This window comes from Bubalus bubalis, chromosome 5 (assembly GCF_019923935.1).
Source record: "Bubalus bubalis isolate 160015118507 breed Murrah chromosome 5, NDDB_SH_1, whole genome shotgun sequence".
In the NCBI taxonomy this organism is placed as follows: Eukaryota; Metazoa; Chordata; class Mammalia; order Artiodactyla; family Bovidae; genus Bubalus; species Bubalus bubalis.
The window spans coordinates 11,269,211-11,291,374 of NC_059161.1; the positions used below are offsets into that span (position 1 = coordinate 11,269,211).

The following is a 22,164-nucleotide window of genomic DNA, read 5'->3' on the forward strand; positions in this document are numbered from 1 at the left end:
CTTCAATGGGCCACCATGAGCCACATGGACTGCTGAGCACTTAAAATGTAGCCAGGGTAACTGGAGAGCTAAATTTTCCAGTTTTATTTAGTTTTAATTTATTTAAACGTAAATAGCTCTACGTGGCTAGTGGCTACCATATTGAATGACACTGTTCTGGGACGATCATCTGGAGGAGGGATTGAAGGTGATTTGTAGATAATTTATGAGAAACTAAGGGCAGGGAACCCAGAAGGCACCTGCCCAGATGATATGTGAACACTCCCTGAACTCAAACCCAGGCAGCAGTGATGGCAGCAGTTGGTAGAGAGATTAGACGGAGAAGGCGATGGCGCCCCACTCCAGTACTCCTGCCTGGAAAATCCCATGGACGGGGGAGCCTGGTGGGCTGCAGTCCATGGGGTCGCTAAGAGTCGGACACGACTGATCGAATTCCCTTTCACTTTTCACTTTCATGCATTGGAGAAGGAATGGCAACCCACTCCAGTGTTCTTGCCTGGAGAATCCCAGGGACGGGGGAGCCTGGTGGGCTTCCGTCTATGGGGTTGCACAGAGTTGGACACGACTGAAGCGACTTAGCAGCAGCAGCAGCAACAGAGAGATTAGAGAGGGTTGCCATACTAGGAGGATTTGATTGATTGAACGTAGGTAAGTCAAGTCTAGGATGAATCTCAGTTTCTTACTTGGGTGGCTGGATGGTGATATTCACCGAGCAAAAGGAATAGAGTTTAAAAGTTAAGATGATAATTTTAATTTAAGGTTGATATTAGATGGAGACATTCTGAAATGAATGTTGAGAGCTCATGAGGGGCAGATCTGGGCTGAAGGTGTTGCTTTGGATACTATCGGCACACAGGTGAGGGTTGAACCCCTGGGTGTGGATGGTTTTGCTCAGGAGGAGTAAATAGCCTAGAAAAGCTGAAGGCATAAGACAGATCCTCAGGGAGCACCAGCATAGGCTGAGAAGAATGGATTCATGAGCTCTGAGGAAAACTAGGAGAAAGAGGGGCTTGGACTCTGAAGGAGGAAGAAGTCAAGAAGGAAATGATGGAGTTTTCTCATAGAAGTCAAGTGTAATAGTGACAGAAAAGTTGTCAGGGGATTTGAGATGGATAACTTAGCAAGAGCAGTTCCAGCAGAGTGCAGATGGGAGTCTAGGGGCAATTGGAAGCTGGAGGAGTCATGAGTAATTGTGAGGAAAAAGGCAGGGACCTTGTTGTAGACCATAAGCATTAATTCTTGTCTCAATGAGCTTGACTGACAGAAAAAGAGAAGGCGACCAGAGGGTAAAGGGGATACAAAGGAAAAGATGGGTGAGATTGGCTCCCATTTACATGCAGAAGACACAGAGCCTAAAGATTGAGGGGATGCTAAAAACACTGGAGAGGGAAAAAGGGGCTGGGTAACACTGCCAGGTGTCCCAGCCAAGCATCTGTGCTTTAGTTCTCCATATGATAAAAGCATAACATGTATGTATGTGAGAGTTGGACTGTGAAGAAGGCTGAGCACCAAAGAATTGATGTTTTTGAACTGTGGTGTTGGAGAAGACTCTTGAGAGTCCCTTGGACTGCAAGGAGATCCAACCAGTCCATTCTGAAGGAGATCAGCCCTGGGATTTCTTTGGAAGGAATGATGCTAAAGCTGAAACTCCAGTACTTTGGCCACCTCATGCGAAGAGCTGACTCATTGGAAAAGACTCTGATGCTGGGAGGGATTGGGGGCAGGAGGAGAAGGGGATGACAGAGGATGAGACGGCTGGATGGCATCACTGACTCGATGGACGTGAGTCTGAGTGAACTCCGGGTGTTGGTGATTGACAGGGAGGCCTGGCGTGCTGTGATTAATGCAGTCGCAGAGAGTTGGACATGACTGAGCGACTGAACTGAACTGATGATAAAAGCACACAAAAACATAGATGTGTAGATTGCGTTTTAAAAATCTCACTTGAAAAAATAATTATATGTGCGTAACTAGTACAGTCTAATGTAAAATATAAGGTATAACATAGATTTTTATCAGTGTGCTTTCCCCGTCAGGCCATTTTTGGTCCACAAATTTAATTAAAGAGCATCTGGTATTTCTGTCAAAACCTCTGACACATCAGAAATGTGTCTCTGAGACAGCAAGGTCTCTGCATCTCAGAGAATATGCTCCTTGCCATTTGGGGCACTACAGTCTGAATGACCTTCTCTCCAGAAGCTTCAGAAGAGACTTTATGGGAGCAAAGTGCCAAAAGTGTAAGATCACACTCAACTTGCCCCTCAGGTTCCCCCACTGCCCCACTACCGCTACCCTCCACACACTCTCTCCCACACACACACACACACATATATACAGATGCAACTGTTTTACATAAGGATAGCAGTCTTAGTCTGTTCTGGCTATGAAAAATACCATAGATGGGGTGACTTATGGATGACAGCAAATGATTTCTTCCAGTTCTGGTGACTGGCTGGCCTCCTGATTCATACATGGCTGTCCTCTGCACATACACGGCAGAAGGGTCTCTCTGGAGCCCGGGAGCCGCAACTACAGAAGCCCGCTCACCCTGGAGCCTGTGCTCTGCAGCAAGTGAAGCCACCGCAATGAGAAGCCCGCGCACCGCAACGAGAGAGGAGCTCCCGCCTGCCACAACTAGAGAAAAGCCCGTGCAGCCACAAAGACCCAGCACAGCCAAAAAAATTAAAAAAATAAATAATAGAGTCACGGGAACTGATAAGAAGAAAAAGTCAGGGAGAAAGAGAAGATGGAAATGCAGAAAATACAGCAGTGCCTGCAGGAAGGAGATGGAAAGTGATACTCATGACACTTGAGGGGAAAGAAGGTGAGGAGGAGGCTGCAGAAAAGGCCAATGCAAGTGTGTGCTGCTGCTCTCTGAAGTCTTCTCATATCCTTACATCATCGGCCTGTGCGGGCTCAGTCATTCAGTTGAGTCTGACTCTTTGTGATGCCATGGACTATATAGCCCACCAGGCTCCTCTGTCCATGGGATTCTCCACGCAAGAATATTGGAGTGGGTTGCCATTTCCTTCTCCAGAGGATCTTCCTGACCCAGGGATTGAAACCAGGTCTCCTGCATTGCAAGTGGATTCTTTACCACTAAGCCAGCAGGCTTAGTTATCAGTAGGCCATAGTCCCAGTCAAATGCTGGGGTTGAAAATCTGTTCAGTGCTAATGGGACTTTAGTGGGAGATTTCTTTCGTGGCACTCCAAATGGTGCCTGCCTCAGTTCAGTTCAGTCACTCAGTCATGTCTGACTCTTTGCAACCCCATGGACTGCAGCATACCAGGCTTCCCTGTCCATCACCAACTCCCGGAGCCTGCTCAAACTCATGTCCATCGAGTCGGTGATACCACCCAACCATCTTATCCTCTGTCGTCCCCTTCTCCTCCTGTCTTCAATCTTTCCCAGCATCAGGGTCTTTTCCAATGAGTCATTTCTTTGCATCAGGTGGCCATCAGCTTCAGCATCAGTCCTTCCAATGAATATTTAGGACTGATTTCCTTTAGGATGGACTGGTTGGATCTCCTTGCAATCCAAAGGACTCTCAAGAGTCTTCTCCAACACCACAGTTCAAAAGCACCAATGTGCCTGGCCAGGTGCCTGCCTGGCCGTGTCTATTTATTAATGCCTGTTGGTTAACACTGAAAGAAAAGACAGAGGACCTTGCAAATGGCATAGCCAACGTGTCTTCCCGAGTCTCCAAGGAAAAGAGAACTTCCAAAATAGCTCAGATCTTTTTCTACAAAAAGCTAGCCAATAAGTGAATGAAAGAAGAAACTTCAAGCTGGAAGAGAAATTTTAGGTTACTTATTTTCAGATAAGGAATATGTGGCTCAGAGATGCATTATTAATGAATGGCCCAAAGAAATAAAACAGAGACCAGGTCTCCCGACTCCCACCTCACTCCCTTTCCACCTTCTCGGAGGTTTTCAGAGTGGGTTCCCTGGAGGCATCCTGGAGAAAAGGGTGGAAGAAAGCCCAGTCCAGTGAGCAGACTCTGATTTCCCAACCCCTTCAACCACGTTCAAACATAGTCATTCCTTGTTGTCTCCCCTACACACACACACATGACTTCTGCACAATATTTCATTTGAAGCAAATTTCTGTTCCTAAAACTAAGTTTAAAAAACACTGCCTTATACCATACTTCTATTTATTTATGTTTTATGCACAGCAAGAAACCAGGCCTTATTTTAAAGACTTATTGCCAAATACAGAAGGCTTTTTTTTTTTCAGTATAAATATGATATGGAACTGATGAGGGTGGAAAGTGAATTCATGCAGCAAGATTCGCATGTTGCAGATATACGGTTCACAGAAGAGTGTTTAACAGTAGTTCTCAAACTTCTTTGTACATCGAGATCACCTGGAGAGCTTGTTAAAGTACACATCTCAGGCTCCACACCAGCATCTCTGATGCAGAAAGGAGGGAGTGGAGACCAAGGATTTTCAACAAGTTTCTAGATGCAGCCGATGCTGCTGGTCCGGAGGCCACACTTAGTAGAACACAGATGCTGAAGAGAAGCTGCTTCTAGAGGAGGTGCTCACTTCCATCTAGATGCTTCCATCTGAACTTCCAGTGCGCAGCAAGAACTTCTTTCTGAGGTAGTATTAATTCAATTGGTGAAAATAATGTCTGAGACTTTTTAAGGTACAGGAAAATGCTTATGTTATAATGTCGAATAAAAAAGAATATGATTTCAATGAGAAAAGAGAATAGGAAAGAAAGTGAAATGTGCTAATTAATTTCCTTGCTGCACAAAGCAAACTTTATTTGATCTCTAGACATTATGTAGATACGGTAGTTGGTGGTTGGTGTGGGAATAAATGCTTATATCTATATGTGTATCAGAGCTATTCATCCATTTAAAAACTATTCATAAACATTGGGGTCTGAGGTGGAAATAAATTTCTATTTATATGCATATGAGTGTCATATGCACTCATTCCTTCCACAAATATTTATAAATGCCTACCAGATGCCAGGCACCATGCCAGGCACTGGGGAAAAGACACATGTTCATTGCCTGCAGTCCTCTGAAAGAAACAGGAAGTGAGATAAGAGCTAATCGAAGTGTATGGAAAATTCTATGGAGAGGGAACCATTTGGTTTGACAGATACTGAGGTCCATTTTGGACAATATAAGTTTAGGTTTGTGGAACATCCAGGGAGAGAGATCAAGTTGAAAGCTGGAACATGCAGAACTCATGAGGGAAACCTGGGTTGGAGGTGTAGACCAATGACTAATCATAGGCAGAAATGATTTCTCTGTGAATATGAGTGAAGTATGAGGAAAAGAATACCATCTAGATGAGGAGGAACCAGTAAAGAAGATGGAGAGGCTCACTGTGGGCTAATGGAAAGGGGGTAAAGATAAAACATAAAATTAAGGATATATTAATATTCCTTTTATTAAACAGCAGTGATTTGTTTGCTTGAAATCAGATTCTTTTAGTAATTTGGTCAGTATACCTTGCAGGAAAGAGATGATATGCTGAATTACTCATAATATGTTTTATACTTCCTGGTGAAATCAAACCTTATGTTTTCATATAAGTTACGGTATCTTACTTAAGTGAAGAAAAGATTGTCCTCACAAACATAATGCTAAAACCCTAGTTAATCATCTTTCTAGGGACTTCCCTGGTGGTCTAGGGGCTAGGACATGGTACTTTCACTGCTATGGGCCCAGGTTCGATCCCTGATTGGGGAACTAAGAATCCATAAGCTGTACAATGTGCCAAACGTAATAACGATAATTTTTCTAATGGTTTTCTCCTTAAGGCCATTAGCTTTTGCTCATTTAGTCATATTTGTTGTTGTTCAGTCACCAAGTCATGTCCGACTCTGCAACCCCATGGGGTGCAGCATGCCAGGCTTCCCTATCCTTCACTATGTCCCAGGGTTTTCTCAGATTCATGTCCATTGAGTTGGTGATGCTATCTAACCATCTTATCTTCTGCATAAATACATAGTATCGGTCACATGCAAAAACAAGTCAATTTTCATCCGTCTAAGGGGCTAACAGATTTGTAATGTAGTCTCACGGAGGCACATGTACACACACACATAAACACAATCTTTTCTCTACTTCCTACGACCTCATCTCTCTTTGTATTTAAAGATATATTTGCAATGCTTAGAGTGTCATGTCTCTAGTTGTCATGAGATTTTAAAACTTTAAGTCAAAGTCATTTCTCCATCTGTAGTGTGTTTTGTGTTTCAGTCACTTAGTCGTGTCCGTGTCTGACTCTTTGCGACCCCATGGACTGTAGCCCACCAGGCTCCTCTGTCCTTGGAATTCTCCAGGCAAGAATACTGGAGTGGGTTGCCATTCCCTTCTTCAGGGGATCTTCCAGACCCAGGGATCTAACTGGGTCTCCTACATTGCAAGCATATTCTTTACTGTCAGCCACCAGGGAAGCCAGGTTAATATTCAATTCAATGTACATTTAATAAGCTCTTTTGTTCATGTTGATACAATAGCAGGTTAGGTAACTGTTTCTACACTCATTGAACACAAGTTGGCTGTCTAGTTATTTATATATGTTAAAGTATATATGTGTATTTAAAATGCATAGATGATGTTGTCTTTGTTATTTTGTTACATATATGGCTTCCGGATTATCAGGATTATCATTCTGGTCAACATATACAACATGTATACGTTGTACATGTGTGATATTGTGTGCATAAGAATTATTGTGGTAAAAGTCACATAATGTAAAAACACAATATTTTAACCATATTTAACTGTACAGTTCAGTGGCACTAAGTACATTCACATTGCTTGGCAACTCTCACCATCACCCATCTCTTGAATTATTCACCTTCCTAAACTGAAACCCTGTCCCCACTAAATGTGAACTCCACTCCCCTGCCCCCCAACTCTGACCACCTCCACCCGCCACCCCGGCATCTGCCAGTGCACTCTCCAACTCTATGAATTTGACTATCCTAGGTATCTTGTCTAAGTATCTTGACTGTGGTAATGCTTACACAATTCTGCATTTGTCAAAACTACAGAACTCTACAGCCCCAAATTTACTTTGTATCAAATTTAAAATAAACTTTAGAAATTTAAATGCTGAATCTGTAATAGTTGCTACTTCAAAGGATATTGTTTCAAATAAATTCAGCTTGTCACTTTATGGCCAAACCTCTGACACACATACTCACTTCTCCTTATAGAACTTCCACATAAAGTTTTTTACTTGCTGGTAATCTTACTCCAGGGAAGTTCAGTTGACTTTCCCAAGATACAATGGAAGGTGGCTGTTCAACTCTTTTTGCCTTCGGTGCCTCAAATTTCTACTTATTCATTAAGAGAATTCTCCAGAGACAGATGCATGACCTCACTTTGAGAACAATATTCACACCCATTGCTGAAGAGGGAAAAGGGAAAGATCAGAGTTCAACTCTGGGAAACAATTTAGTGCCCACATGCGTTACTTACCAACTAACCAAGGAGCAAGTACTGGGAGAGAAGCAATTACAAATGGAGACAAATATGGCCTAGAGTATTTGGGGATTAAGACTTGTGCTCAAGTCTCCCACCCCTGCTTCTGTGTACACTGGACTCCAAGTACACGTCTCGTCATCCACTCTTTTACCTCATGGCCGTTACTTGTGGGTGAAGGATGCTGGTGTTCACGGAACAGCATGCTGATGCATTTTTTCCTGCCATTGTATGTAACATGTTTTCTAATTCTTTTGCTCTATTCAGCATTTGACCCCAACGATAGGGGATTATGGTATTAACTCTCTACCCGGCACACATTCTTTACAGACTCTCACTAAATACTGTAAGCCTGCTGCAGAGAGGAATAAAAGTGAAAGCATACCGTCTGGTCTTAAGCTGAGCACACAGAGGGTCGTGATCCAATTGGAAGGGAAGCAGAATTTTTAAAAAGAAAGAGGTTTGACCAAATTTTAATCCTTGTCATTTTCATTTCTCTTACCCTGTGGATTTGGGTGATTTTATTTACACTGTCAGCTTGAGCCTAGGGATTGGAAATCAGGCTTTTATGGAGATTATTAAAAGTACATAGAGTACACTAAAGGTTGGGCTAACTGATATATGCTGCTAAAAATATGAATGTGAATGCCCTGGTATTAGATGCCACTGGCGTACATTTCATCCTCCTTAGAAGGTTATTCTTGGGAGCTGGACCTGCTGCGATGGTAATGAGATGCAGGCTGTCAGGATATTTCTAATAGGTAGCGAATGACCATGGATGGGAATGAATTAGCATTACTCAGATGAGAAGGTAGCTCTTTATACCAGTAATTCCAATGCAAAGCAATTCCACCACCCTTCTCCTAAAAGAGAGGGTATTGTAAATTGGGGATGGGAGTGGAGGGAGGAGGAGGCCAGGGTTAAAGCTTCAAGGATTTACTGATGGCTTGGATGGGCTGTGGTGTCCTCCAGGTCTCTAGGCTGGGTATTGTTGGCCTGAGCTTCTCTACTGTCTAGATGCATGAGTAGTGACTTGGTTAGGTGCTGCATATAGCCCTAGATGACAAAGAGAAAGCTCTAGATCTCAGTCACGGCCTTTTAAGATCTCAGCAGATAAAAGTGAAGTGATTTACCCAATCTCAAAATACTAGGAGCAGTCACGCTTTGACGAATCAGGTTTAGGATCTCAAAGACATGGAAATACCACGTTACAAAGTAGCTGAGTATGCAGGACTTGTGTCCTTGCAAGGTTATAGATTATGATAATCTTAATAGGCTTAAGAGGGTTTTAAAGAGATTCCTGGATCACAGTTCTATACTGGACCACCATGAGAAAATGGGTATTTTAGGGACTTATTTCCAGTTATGAATGCCAGTAGCATCTACACCCTTGCTGCATGGCCTTGCTGGGTGTCACCGATAGGTCAAGAGTCATTGCTGTGCTGGAGTTTTCAAGTGCAATCCACACCCGGAAATGAGGAGGAAGACATATAGCTGGAAACAACTGACCATGGGTTTATTTAACATGGTGCTCTCATATCCCAAGACCTGGGCAACAATGTTCAGTCATGGACTGAGCTTTATATAGCTTTATCATGTCCTAGATGCCTATGTATAGAAATGTGCTATCCTGCCGTAGAAAGATATGCTAAGCGCCAGTGTGCTATCCAGGCCACAGAGAAAGGACCACCGTGAAAGGTGGACCTTCAATGCCTTCACCGATGGAAACCTTAGCTCTGAACCACTTGTCCCAATTCACTTACATTCTACATCCTGACTTGTTCTTATCTATCAGAACAATCCTAAAAAAGGACTTTTTGAACCAAATGTGATGAAGATGACAGGGCAGGAGGATGATTTCACTCCTTTCAAGAAAAATAAAGAGCTTTCCCAGCTCTGTGAACTAGTCTTCAGTTTAGAATAGTGTATTATTCAAGGTGATCAACGCAGCTGCTATAAAACACAATTTCCAAATATGAGTGCTATCCCCAGTACAAAGTTATTACTTACTCAGAAATGTCTGCTGTCATCGTGCACGTGTGACAGTTTCATCTTAGAGTCCTTTGCTTGCAGCTATTTAGATGGGAGAAAATGTAAAGAAGACACTTGAGATTGTAACACATTTGGCCTTAAAGTAACAGTCATCACTTCTGCTCCTGTTCCATTGGCCAGCCCTTGGGACCACATGGCCCATTTAACTTCAGGGTGGCCCAGAAGAGACTTCCCACATGTCCAAGAAGAGACTCAAAAATGATGATCACTAAAAGTTTTACCATAGTCTGAGCTTCTGAACATCAAATATTCATTTTACTCTCCTCTTACAGATCACACTCACCTTACCCCACAGAGGACAATGCAAAGTCCCATCCAGCCACCACCACCATATCAATGTCCAGAACACCTGAGCAGGGCAGCATCTTCTCCATCAGTCTGATGTAGGACCGCTAGGTAGGCTCTATGTGCAGGACCTATGCAGGTAGCCTACATATTAAAAAGACAAGTCATCTGCACCCTACTTCCCCATCATCACAATCCATTTATAATAATGGGGAAAATACAGGAAAATAATCTTGTTTGTATAGGAAAATAATAGGTAACACTCCTCATCATGGTCCACGGCCATGCTGAGCCCCTGAGTCAACATGTACAGCCCACACCTTCTGGGCATGGTGGCTATGTGTGTGGAATAGCTCTAGGAAGGACTCCATTGTTTGTTCTTCTTCTTGGACACACGTGAAGTTGGCTTAGTGGGGACATCCTTCCTTCCGAACAGTACACCTGCAAAAGCTTGACTTCCACTCAGTCTGGAATGGGTTGGCAACTCGAGAATTGCTTTAAATCTTGAACAGGCAAGAATGTTTCAAGTTCAAGCCCCTGCTTTCTTTGTCAATGCAATTCTAAACTTAGAAAACATATGATATATTTGCTTCAGTCAGGACCTCGTGCCAGTGACCACACTCAGAGTTATTTTCTAAACCTTATTATCAAATTACCTTTTTTTTTCTTTTTCTTTTTGCTTCTTCCCCTCCATGCCTTTTTCTCTCTCAAAATAATTACCTAAACGCATTGAAGCTATCAGAAACAATAGGTGAGAAGGCCCTACTGCTGATTTTATTTTTGCCTCAAACAACTTCATTCACATGTCACATGAGAACTTTTACTAGATATTTGTCACCAAAAGACATTCTTTTGATAGCATGTCTTACTGTTGGAGTCTAACGTAGGCTTATTTTTTCTAATCCTACAGCCCTAACTTTTGGACTCTGTATTCTATTTTTGACTGTGTGGATCACAATAAACTGTGGAAAATTCTGAAAGAGATGGGAATACCAGACCACCTGAACTGCCTCTTGAGAAACCTATATGCAGGTTAGGAAGCAACAGTTAGAACTGGACATGGAACAACAGACTGGTTCCAAATAGGAAAAGGAGTATAGGAATAGGAGTATACGTCAAGGCTGTATATTGTCACCCTGCTTATTTAACTGCTATGCAGAGTACATCATGAGAAACGCTGGGCTGGAAGAAGCACAAGCTGGAATCAAGATTGCCAGGAGAAATATCAATAACCTCAGATATGCAGATGACACCACCCTTATGGCAGAAAGTGAAGAGGAACTAAGAAGCCTCTTGACGAAAGTAAAAGAGGAGAGTGAAAAAGTTGGCTGAAAGTTCAACATTCAGAAAACGAAGATCATGGCATCTGGTCCCATCACTTCATGGGAAATAGATAGGGAAACAGTGGAAACAGTGTCAGACTTTATTTTTTTGGGCTCCAAAATCACTGCAGATGGTGACTGCAGCCATGAAATTAAAAGAAGCTTACTCCTTGGAAGGAAAGTTATGACCAACCTAGATAGCATATTCAAAAGCAGAGACATTACTTTGCCAACAAAGGTCCAGCTAGTCAAGGTTATGGTTTTTCCTGTGGTCATGTATGGATGTGAGAGTTGGACTGTGAAGAAAGCTGAGCACCGAAGAATTGATGCTTTTGAACTGTGGTGTTGGAGAAGACTCTTGAGAGTCCCTTGGACTGCAAGGAGATCCAACCAGTCCATTCTGAAGGAGATCAGTCCTGGGTGTTCATTGGAAGGACTGATGCTAAAGCTGAAACTCCAATACTTTGGCCACCTCATGTGGAGAGTTGACTCATTGGAAAAGACCCTGATGCTGGGAGGGATTGGGGCAGGAAGAGAAGGGGACAACAGAGGATGAGATGGCTGGATGGCATCACCGACTCGATGGACATGAGTTTGAATGAACTCTGGGAGTTGGTGATGGACAGGGAGGCCTGGCGTGCTGTGATTCATGGGGTTGCAAAGAGTCAGACACAACTGAGCGACTGAACTGCACTGAACTGATTCTATTTTTGCTAGCAAACTCATGAATTCTTTCCTGAGTCATCATACAGTCTAGATAAGCCCAAAACACTGCTAGGATTCTGTTTTCTAAACATTTACCCTTGTGATAAAAACTGTGATGTGACTACCTTCTAATCAATAGGAGGCAATAACTCTACCAAATTTGTCACCGCATAAACAGAATTTCCATCTTAACAGATTCTGGTATTAGCTTCTTTTCAGCCTGTTGCTGAACTCCGAAATGAATGATAACACACCTAAGCTAGTATAGCAGTCAAAGAATGCAATTTAGTTATGTCAGTACCCCACTTTCAGTACCAATGTCTGTATTAGAGCAATACATACCAGTTGCTATAATGACAATCTCCATGGTCTCACACCACTAAGTTTATTTCTCCCTCGTGTCACTGTCCAGTGAAAGTCTGGCAGCTCTCTTTGGAGGCTCTCTTCCAAGTGGATATTCAGGAACCCAAACTCCTTCCCTTTCATGATGTTGCAATCACAAATCAGCGGCATCTAAACTCACTGTGGACGGGAAAGCAAAAGCCAGAACATGCTTCAAAGGGGCAGAACTAGAGGTGGCTTATATCCCTCAGTCCTAACTGTTTTGCCAGAGCCCTGTCACATGACCCCAACCCAACAAGGAGGAAATGAAGTGATCCTGTGTGCTCAGGAACAGGAAATGGGATGGGACTTGAGGAGCTTATGGCTCTCAATCCTGTATTAGAAAGTATCATTCACCTCACTCTTCACTACTGACTGGCCAAACTGAGAAGGGATGACCTATGTTTTCTTAATCACCAATTAGATTGTTGGATAATAATGACATTTAATTTTGATATTAAAAATGCAGATTAAAATTTTAAAATAATTTATGAGAAATTTAGGGCAAGTACAACATTTTACCACTTAAACAAGATAAAATGGAAATACTGAGAGATTCTAAGGGAGCTGCTAAGAATCATCGCACAAGCCACCAGATCTCTGGCTTTGTAAAATAACTGTCTCTGACCAAATCTTTACAACGCAGGCAAAACAGTGTGCGAACTGGCCATAGATGTTAAGCACAACCATGCAGGTCCCCACAATGCCGACGGCTCAGTCTAAGTGAGCTGACTATCTGTGTGCTCTAGGCAGGCTCGACAGTCACCCAACTCCCTCTCCTCTGAAAGGCACAACTCAGCCCAGGGAGAGAGAGGACCTGACCCACCGCAAGTAGTAATCAGCACAGGAGTTCAGTGGAAAGAACACAGGCGCTGAGTGAACAAATCTAGGCTCTTCCATTGGTTGTGTGTCCCGAGCAAGTAACGAGCTTCTCTGAAACTCAGTTCCCTCATCTCTGTTCTATGAAATGAAAGGTGATGTATGCACCCCATGTAATATTGTAAGTATTCCATATGTGTATGTGTGTGTGTAAGTGTGGCTGATATTCAGACAATATGAATTGGTCAGAGTACTCTCAGTGATCAGTGTCCATGCTGTACTAAGTATTAACTATTTTGTCATCATCCCTGCTGCTACTGCTGCTAAGTCGCTTCAGTCGTGTCTGACTCTGTGCGACCCCATAGACGGCAGCCCACCAGGCTCCCCCCGTCCCTGGGATTCTCCAGGCAAGAACACTGGAGGGGGTTGCCATTTCCTTCTCCAAGTCATCATCCCTAAAAGTACTCAATAAGTATATACCTACCTACATATTTATTTAGGCCTATAATGTTTTGTATAATTTTTCTAGGCATTATAGAAAATGCAAAGAAAATTTAAGACCTAGATCCTGCCATTAATGTAGTGTTGAGGCCAACTATGTGAATTGAACTAGAGGTATGACAGAGATTCAGAGAGAGAATTCATGTCAGCATTGCCTGGAGGAGCCAAAGACGTCTCTATGAAGAAGGTAACCCCATGAGTTTGGAGGACACCGAGCTGCAGATGGTCAGAGCAGGGGAAACATTTTAGCACAAAACTTGGTAAAGTAGAAAATGCTGAGGAGATCAGCCAGACTGGAGACACAAGCAATTGAAGATAAATGAATTTTATCACCAGTGCTACAAATTCATTCTACGTAAAATGATACTTCATTTTATGAATTAAAAAGAGCAATATTCCAGTTACTGAAGATCTGTTGTATTTCCAGAGGGTACCAATATGGATGTAGCTCTAACATATTCTGGGGTTCCCAGGTGGTGCTAGTCGTGAAGCACTCACCTGCCAATGCAGGAGACGCAGGTAATGTAATATAACGTAAGAGACGCTGGTTCGATCCCTGGGTTGAGAAGATCCCCTGGTGGAAGGCATGGCAACCCCCTCCAGTATTCTTGCCTGGAGAATCCCATGGACAGAGGAGCCTAGTGGGCTATAGTCCATAGAGTTGCAAATAGATGGACATGACTGAAGTGACTTAGCATGCATGCATAACAGATTTCACTAACCACAAAACTTTTGCAGAGAGGCAAAATCATGCATCATCATGATTCTGATGATGTAAGATGTGTTTGGTGCTTTTCTAGGGCAATTAATCCCTGACTTTCTATTCCCCTTCTCCTGCAATGTCCTCTTTTTCTACTCATCTGTACTTGGTACTATAACAGAGACACGCCAAATGCCCGGAATGGTGGCTTGGGACATAGGCACCCAATGAATATTTGTGAATTGGATTCAATAAAGTACTGATTAAGTTCTACTTGGCAAGATTGCAGCTTCTTGTTTTCTTCAAATCAAGCAAAGTGAGTAAAAAGTCACCTTCTAAAAACAAAGACAAAGAAGACTGCTAATCAACTCTAACAATGAGTTTATATGAATCCTTAAGGAAAGGAAATTAGTAGATTCTAAAGGTGAGACATAGTGAGCAGAAAAGGCAAACAGCACAGCAAAGTCCCACCTTTGGAAGTTTCAGCATAGGCATTGTCTAAGTGCCACTTCCCAGTCTCAGCACAAACTGGTAATGCACTGATAATAGCTTTGACAGGCCCTTCAGCCAAGGATTTCCATCCCCAATGCTATCCATAAACTCCACTTACATAGTTGATAACCAAGGTGGCATAATGTCCAAACTAACAGATGTCGTTTTTTAAAGTGAAATAATCTCCCTTTTCCTTTAAACTGTGAGTCCTTATGGTTTCTATCCATCAAATCAATGTTTGCCAATCTTCAAGTGATGAGTAAATATCTGCCGGAAAAAAGGAAGTCATTTCTCAGCTTTTACCAGCAAGTTACTCTTTTTGAGAGCTTGCTGCTGCTGCTGCTAAGTCACTTCAGTCGTGTCCGACTCTGTGTGACCCCATAGACGGCAGCCTACCAGGCTCCCCCGTCTCTGGGATTCTCCAGGCAAGAGCACTGGAGTGGGGTGCCATCGCCTTCTCCGTTTGAGAGCTTAATCAAATGCTAATCTTGAAAACTAAGCTTCAAGAAAAAGGGATTTCTAAACTTCAAAAACTCTCTTTCTGTAAGAACACCAATACATGGAATGACTGTACAGAAGTTTATACGTTTAGAGAATTTAGACTATGACATACGGGGCATTTTCACCTGTCTGGGGTGAAAGTTGAAAGTTGTGCAGAAACCAGGACAAGGAAGAAATGGAAAAAATGAGGGAAAAAGGAATAGCCAGTTAAGTGTGTGCCTGCCCACCCGTGCCGCCCACACTAGGAGCCCCCCAGAGCAGTGGGACTCGCTCTCTGCTTTCCTGTGAACGAACCAGGAGGGTGTCAATCCCAACACCCCTCCTTCTAGAAGCCTGCACGTATATTGAAACTTCAGCAATATGGTACCATTGCCAGGCAGGTTACCTCGGCTGGGGGTGCTGTTTAGGTGCCTTTAAAGTAAAGCTTCTGACCTCTCAAGGCCTTCTCTTGGTACACATGGAATCCGGAAGTTTCCATATACTCCAGCGGGAGGAAACCATGGTACTGAGAGGCCAGTGGTTGTGCAGGGGCCTGGAGTTAGAGCAAGATAGCCACGGAGTACAAGGTCTCCACCTCCAGAGGCCAATGGCCGGGACCATGGGTGGGATTAAACACAAACCCCAGAAGACCAGGTGAAGGAGCCACTTCTCTGGGTCTACCAGCCCAAGATCCCCAGGAAATGGACCAGTCATCCTACAGCAAAAAGCAGCCAGGTAACAAGCCCAGCCAAGGTCCCCTTCCCCGCCCTCACCCCCATGCGAGTAGATAAGTCTCCTCCCAGGCCCAGAGGCTACCCAGCTGACAAGTAGGAGGAAAGAAGTGAACGCCAGGAAGACTGGGCATTTACCCCAAAGAGGCTGATGTCAACAAGAGAAGGGGTTGTCTTTAGTTGTCAACAAGAAGTCTCTCTTCACTTCCCTATGAGAGAGAGATAAGAGGTCAGAGCAAGATGAGAAATTACATTGAAAATATGAAATGCTCTATGCTTTTAACTCAGCTAAGTGTAATGCATGTGATTTTTAACCCCAGACTGTATTAATGATGCAAAGTCTCTGGTCAAAATGCCCAGAGGCCCTCTCCCTGCTTTAAATGGTAGAATGCAGTTTGGATAGAAATAAATATAATGTCATTTAGCTTGTATAGCTTTGTAAGATTTTTCATCTATTAGTAAATTACTAAAAAGTTTTTCACATCATAGGTCCAAAGAGGGAGTGGGATTTAGTCACTACTTCTCCATCCAAGAAATGCTATTTCCTTACCATCCATGGAGAGATTATAGAGAACACAAAGTTGCTCACATTCGCTGTACGGTGAATCTTTATTTGGCATTTAGAAAGATAACAGGACAGAAATTTATAAGAAAGACATCATTGGCTATGTGTTGTCAGGCACTTTACACACACTCACTATTTTTCATACTCCTCAAACCATCATTGTTCCCATGTTCCTGATGAGGAAACTGAGACTGATGAATAAATCAAAATCTATTTGTCCAAGGTCACCAAGCCTAGAAGGTGCAGCGCTAGAATTGGCACATGGGTGCATGACTAGGCAGGACACTTGCTACTTGCCCACATGGTCCAGGGACTCTGCCCTTCTGCCCAGCAAGTCACACAGACACCTGCCGAAGGGCTGCACACCCAGTGGACAGAGCTGATGCCCCCTGTTCTCTGGAAATGGACTCTGGAACTTCAAACCACCAACCTTGGACTTTATTGGGCCTTACTGAAGACCAGCAGCCCAGGCTACCTTCTCTCCTAAGATGAGGGACTTGCTTTTCCCACCCAAGTTCCCAGTTTTGGTGCTAGATGGAAGGATGTATTTTTTTCTCTCTGAACACTATGTTTGCAGTCCCTCCAATTAGCACATTCATTCTTTAAAGAAACACCCAAGTTGTTTCTTTGGTTTCTCAGCTTCTCAGGCTCCTGGTCTGAAGGGTCATTGTCTTGAGAAGTCAGGAGTGTGGACCTAGTGGCTGGGCCCCTCAGCCTGGCCCAGGTGCCTTCAGACACCCACGTGTTCCCCTGGACACTGAAAGAAGCGTGCAGGACCAGAAGGTGAGGCGTCTTGACCCCTGGAACACAGCAGCCTGCAAGGCCACCTGGGGAGAGGTTGCAGGTCTCCAAAACACACTGTAGAAATGCTGTCTCATATGAAGGCATCACATCCTGGGGAAGATGGATGAAGCATGTGGTAGGACAATTATGGTGGGCTTTCTGAAGTTGGGGAAGAGACTAAAAATGGCCCATTCCTTCAGACATAAGGAAAAATAGGCCCTGAGCCAGTGGAAACCAAGAAGTAAGCCAGAAAGAAACGGAAGCTTCTCAGCTTTTCTTTGCTAGTTCCTTTCTACAGAAAAAGCCAATTTTACTAGCATTTTGTCAGCCAGAGCCCTCTGTACACAAGTACTTCCAAATTCTCAGACCAGTAAAAATGGAGGCTCATAAAGATGCTTTGAGGACTATAAACCTTAAATGCTTTTGCGAATCATTCATACAAATTAAACAGTGGCTGCTTTTTAACCATCGAATAATGATTCCTATTTTATGAAAACTGCTAATTCATACTTAGAATGTCTAGAACATTTTGTTAACCAGAATATTTGACTTATGGGAGAATTTGGTACTAAATTGGCTAAAAATTGAGTAGCTAGCATCATGAAAATCTACGTACTTCAGAATTAGGGCGAGAAGGTAGCCTCCCAAATCTGATAATTTATTAACTGTGTGACCTTCAGATCTTTTCAGTTCCCTGTGCCTTATTTTTCTCATTTGTAAGTGAGGATAATGATATCTACCCTTCCAGGTTATTAGCATAAATGCAAGAGGCATTTGCGCATGCCTGGCACATACTTGCACATAGGAGACACTCAATAAATACACTGCAGTTATGATGACGATGATTAGCGTCCTTTTAAATGCTGCTACCACCCGTTGTGTGAGCTTATTTCTAACCCTTTCCTCCTCATTTGACCAGCCTCTGCCCACCCTTGCATTCTAGCCTTACACACCTCCCCTGGAACACTGAAAGTTTTCCCAAATGCGACGATCAGCCCTTCCTTTTTCCCATATAGAGAATAAAGAGCGATCTGGGACTGTCTGAGCCCTCCAGTGCTGGCTCCCCCTTCCACGGAGACACCGCCCCTGCCTTCGTCTTGGTTCGTCCCATCATTTCCTCTTTCTCTGGGCCAGACCTGGATAAACTTGTGGTTTCCTTCCTTCGTGCTCTCTGGAGAGCTGAGTACTGCACACTTGAAAGCCTAAAAACTTGTCATTTCCACCTTGAACTAGTGGCTGACCTCGCCAGACAGCCTGGGAAATGAATTAGTGTCCTTAAGCAGAGGCAGAATATGAGCAGTGACCCAGCTCTCGTAGGCAACTCCGGAAACTGTCAGGCGGTAGTTAAAGTTCCCTTTTTCCCAACCCCTTTAATTATGTTGAAAACTATGTCATATTGTTTTTGAAAAAGTTAATGAAATAGTAGGTAAAGGTGAACCAAGGAACATAATTTACTTGGATTTCCTTGCAAGCTTTTGATAAGGTCCCCCATAAAAGACCATTAAGGAAAATAGATGGCCAGAGGGCTCTGGGCAAAAGTCTTTTTGGTGTATTAAAAACTGGTTAAGCAATTTTAGAAGGAAGAATCACTGATGCTGGTTACTTCTTGGAGTAGAGAGGTTAATCACAAGCTGTCCCCAGTGTTAATATTTGGACTTGAAGTGTTTGAATGATTTATAAAAGAAAAGAAAGCAAAGTTGGTCAAAGTCACAAAACAATATCATAGTACAAGCTGTCCAGGGTGTCTGGTAGGAATGAAGTTTCCTTGCCCATCAACCAGGAACACGGTCCTTGGAGGTAAGAACTGGGGGCCTACCCTGAAGATGAGACCTTTGAAGATGAGAAGGAAGCTCTGAAAACCTTTCAGGAAAGATAGAAACATCCGTAGCCCAAGTGCAGCCAGGCCTGAGGCTGGAGGGCAGGACACAGTGACCTTACAAGTGTCCTTCCCACCCTTCCCGCAGATGGTGGCTTAAAGCCATGAAAAATCAGAAATGAGTGGCATGGGTGGAAAGCAGTTAAGCAATATGAAGACACCATTTTGCACACTTTTCATTCCAAAATTGTAAAAGACTAATTCTATTGGTAAAGGAAAGCCAAAGGAATGTCACGGGGACTAAAACATTAAACGCATTTTCTGAGTAATCTTTGTATTTGATTTGATGCAGCAGAAGATAAACAAGAGATACTGAGGACCTGTTTACTGCCTACTGAAGGGGCCACAGAAGTGTTTCACTTTTCACCAAAGAAGACAGACCTTCCTTGAAAGTACTTATAGTTTAACAATATAATTATTCTCATATCACAGTCGCGCCCCACCCCCCCAAATATTTTCACTGAAAAAGGAAACAGAGGGAATTAAACAAATATCTGGATGCAGATGAGGCAAATCGCAGGTCCTCTCCTAGCCATGTCCTTCATTAATCTTCATGACACTTCTTATCAAGTCCCACTTGTGTTCCTTTAAGATCAAAAAGTCCAAAACCCAAAAGTCATGCTGCAATCAGGGGCAGAGTGAATTCTAATCTGTATTTGCCCAAACTTCTTTTCTTTTGCCCAGTCAAGTAGTAACTCTAGTTCCTGCATAGGGTGCTATTTACACAGTAGGAATGCATTTATTTTGAGATAAGGACACAGAGACAGAATGTATTCAATAACACATTGGACATTAAAATGCTCTCGAAGAATCCACCAGTGGACCCACACAAATATAGTCAACTCACCTTTGAAAAGATGCAAAGGCAGTTCAATAGGGAAGGGATAGTCTTTTCAGGAAATGGTACCAGAACAATTGGATGTCAATATGCAAAAAAAAAAAAAAAAATGGAGAAGGAAATGGCAACCCACTCCAGTATTCTTGCCTGGAGAATTCCATGGATGCAGGAGCCTGGTGAGTTACAGTCCATGGAGTCGCAAAGAGTCGGACACGATTTAGCGACTAAACGATGACAATGGAAAACAAAACAAAAAACACCCTCTATACATACTATAAACAAAAATTAATTCAAAATGGTTCATAGACTGTAAATGTAATTGCAAATTTATGAAATTTCTAAAAGAAAATACAGCAGAAAATCTCTACAACATTGGGCTAGTTGCAAAAAGCTCTTTGATAAGATAGCAGAAGTACTATCCATCAAAGAAAGAAAGATGGATAAACTGGATTTGATGAAAATTCAAAGCCTTAGAATCTGAATTTGTAAACAGAAACTGAAACAAAAATCAAAGCTTCCATTTTTCCAACCAGACTTGGAAATCTGTATCTTTCCTCAGGAACATACAAAGCTGAGTAAGCAATCGAACTGAAAAATGGCAGCTCCTCAGCAAACTTTTCCCCAAAATGGGTCAGGCAGAAACCAGTGACCCTTTCCTCTGTTGTCTGAGTCATTTGTGGGCATGTTTGGTACTTCACACACTCTGTCTTCATCAGTTGTCATAGACTCATCTCATGTACAAATGTCAGGAGCAGGGCCAAGTATACGGTATCTGTGACCTGCCAGAGTCTAGTAGAGGGACTGATAGAGAAGGTGTAGTCAATACATGTTTGAAGATTAAAGTAAAGAGGAGGAAAACACGGATGTAGGAGAAAGACACTCTGTGAAGACAGACGGGTTGGAGGAGAGGGAGGAATGGAAGAGAAAAGAGGAGCGAAGAGGAGAGGAGAAGGGAACACAAGGAAGAAAGAGAGAGAAGAAAGGAAAAGGAAGAAAAGACAGGAAAAAGAACAATGTGCCTGGGGTGAAGACCATGGGGACAGGTGCGATCTGGGGAGCGACGGGGTGGTGTCTGATGGGACAGGGGCAGCCACGGGCCACCAGGCTGATATCTGAGCCCTGGTACCCAACCAGCCAGCGGTGCTGTGGCCAGGCCATGCACGCTGAAGTCACTGCCACTCTTTGTCCCTCGCGCTACGGCCCCGTGGATGTCAGCGGCCATCGTGCCGGGGCCAAGTCAGCAGCTGAGGCGGGAAGCGGGAGGCTGAGGCTGCTGGCTCGTGCCTCTGGGTCTGCTCCCCGGCTCCCCGGCTGTGGGCCCGGGTGCCAGAGCCAGGGAAGCCAGGTCAGGGTGGTGAGGAGCCGCTGGCATGGCAGGGCTCTCGCATTCTCTCCTTCCTAATGGCCCGGCCTTGCTGGGGAAACGGGAGGGGCTGGGCAGCCAGCAGCCGGGAGTGAGAACTTGCCCTTGCCAGAGCCAGCTGCTGGCTGCCATCTGGGTAGGGGCAGTGCCAGTTTCCCAAATCTGCCTTCCCTTTGGAAAAGAGGGGGAAAACTCTGTGCTGGGGAGATAGCTTCTCCTTCCATCCTGAGGCTCTCAGTTAAAAACCCAACAAAACCAGCCTTTGAAAAAAGAAGAAATGCCACAGGCTGGGCTGTTTCCAGAGGAATTTGCTTCTCCTGGAGGCTTTACATCCAATTAAAAAAAAAAAATCTCTACTTGTCCTTGCTTTCTCTTGCTTCTTTCATTTTACTTAATGATGACCTTGACTTTTAAAAATTGAATCTGTTTGCACTCATAAAATGCCTATCTGCATGTCCTTTATCTTTGTCATGTAGTGATGGAATCATCCACTATACACTGGAATTCCCTGAGGGATGTGATCTAGTCTTTTTAATTTACCTTCCACCAGGAATAAGCCAACAGCTCCCTACACTGTGTCCGAAACTTGGATACTTTCTGGAGGGTTTATTCATTCATCGAATGCATTTTGAGCACCATTTAAACATCAGCACAGAATTGTCACGATGAAGGGTTGAAGATCTGGCTCCTGTTCTCAGAGCTGAGCCAGCTGAATGGACACATCCCATCAGGCTCTTGGGGACATCAGGGCAATGGGGACCTGCTCCATTGTGTCAGCCCCTGTGAGGCACCACCCTGAGCCCCTGT

The 22,164-nt window shown here is 43.6% G+C and overlaps 1 long non-coding RNA gene across 3 annotated transcripts in view; it reads right to left on the reverse strand.

Moving 5' to 3' along the window:
* Nucleotides 1-22,164, reverse strand: part of LOC102390734 — a 92,808-nt gene that overhangs the window by 10,897 nt on the left and 59,747 nt on the right. Inside the window, exons 5-9 of one of the 3 annotated variants that reach the window (XR_003109366.3) lie at nt 16,071-16,141; nt 12,171-12,350; nt 9,800-9,945; nt 9,475-9,537; nt 7,185-7,390 (exon numbers count right to left, since the gene is read on the reverse strand). This is a non-coding gene — a long non-coding RNA (uncharacterized LOC102390734). Of the gene's footprint in view, nt 1-3,463; nt 7,391-9,474; nt 9,538-9,799; nt 9,946-12,170; nt 12,351-16,070; nt 16,142-22,164 lie in introns of those variants that run through there. The other 2 variants (XR_006551045.2, XR_006551044.2) reach the window with 2 other exon arrangements.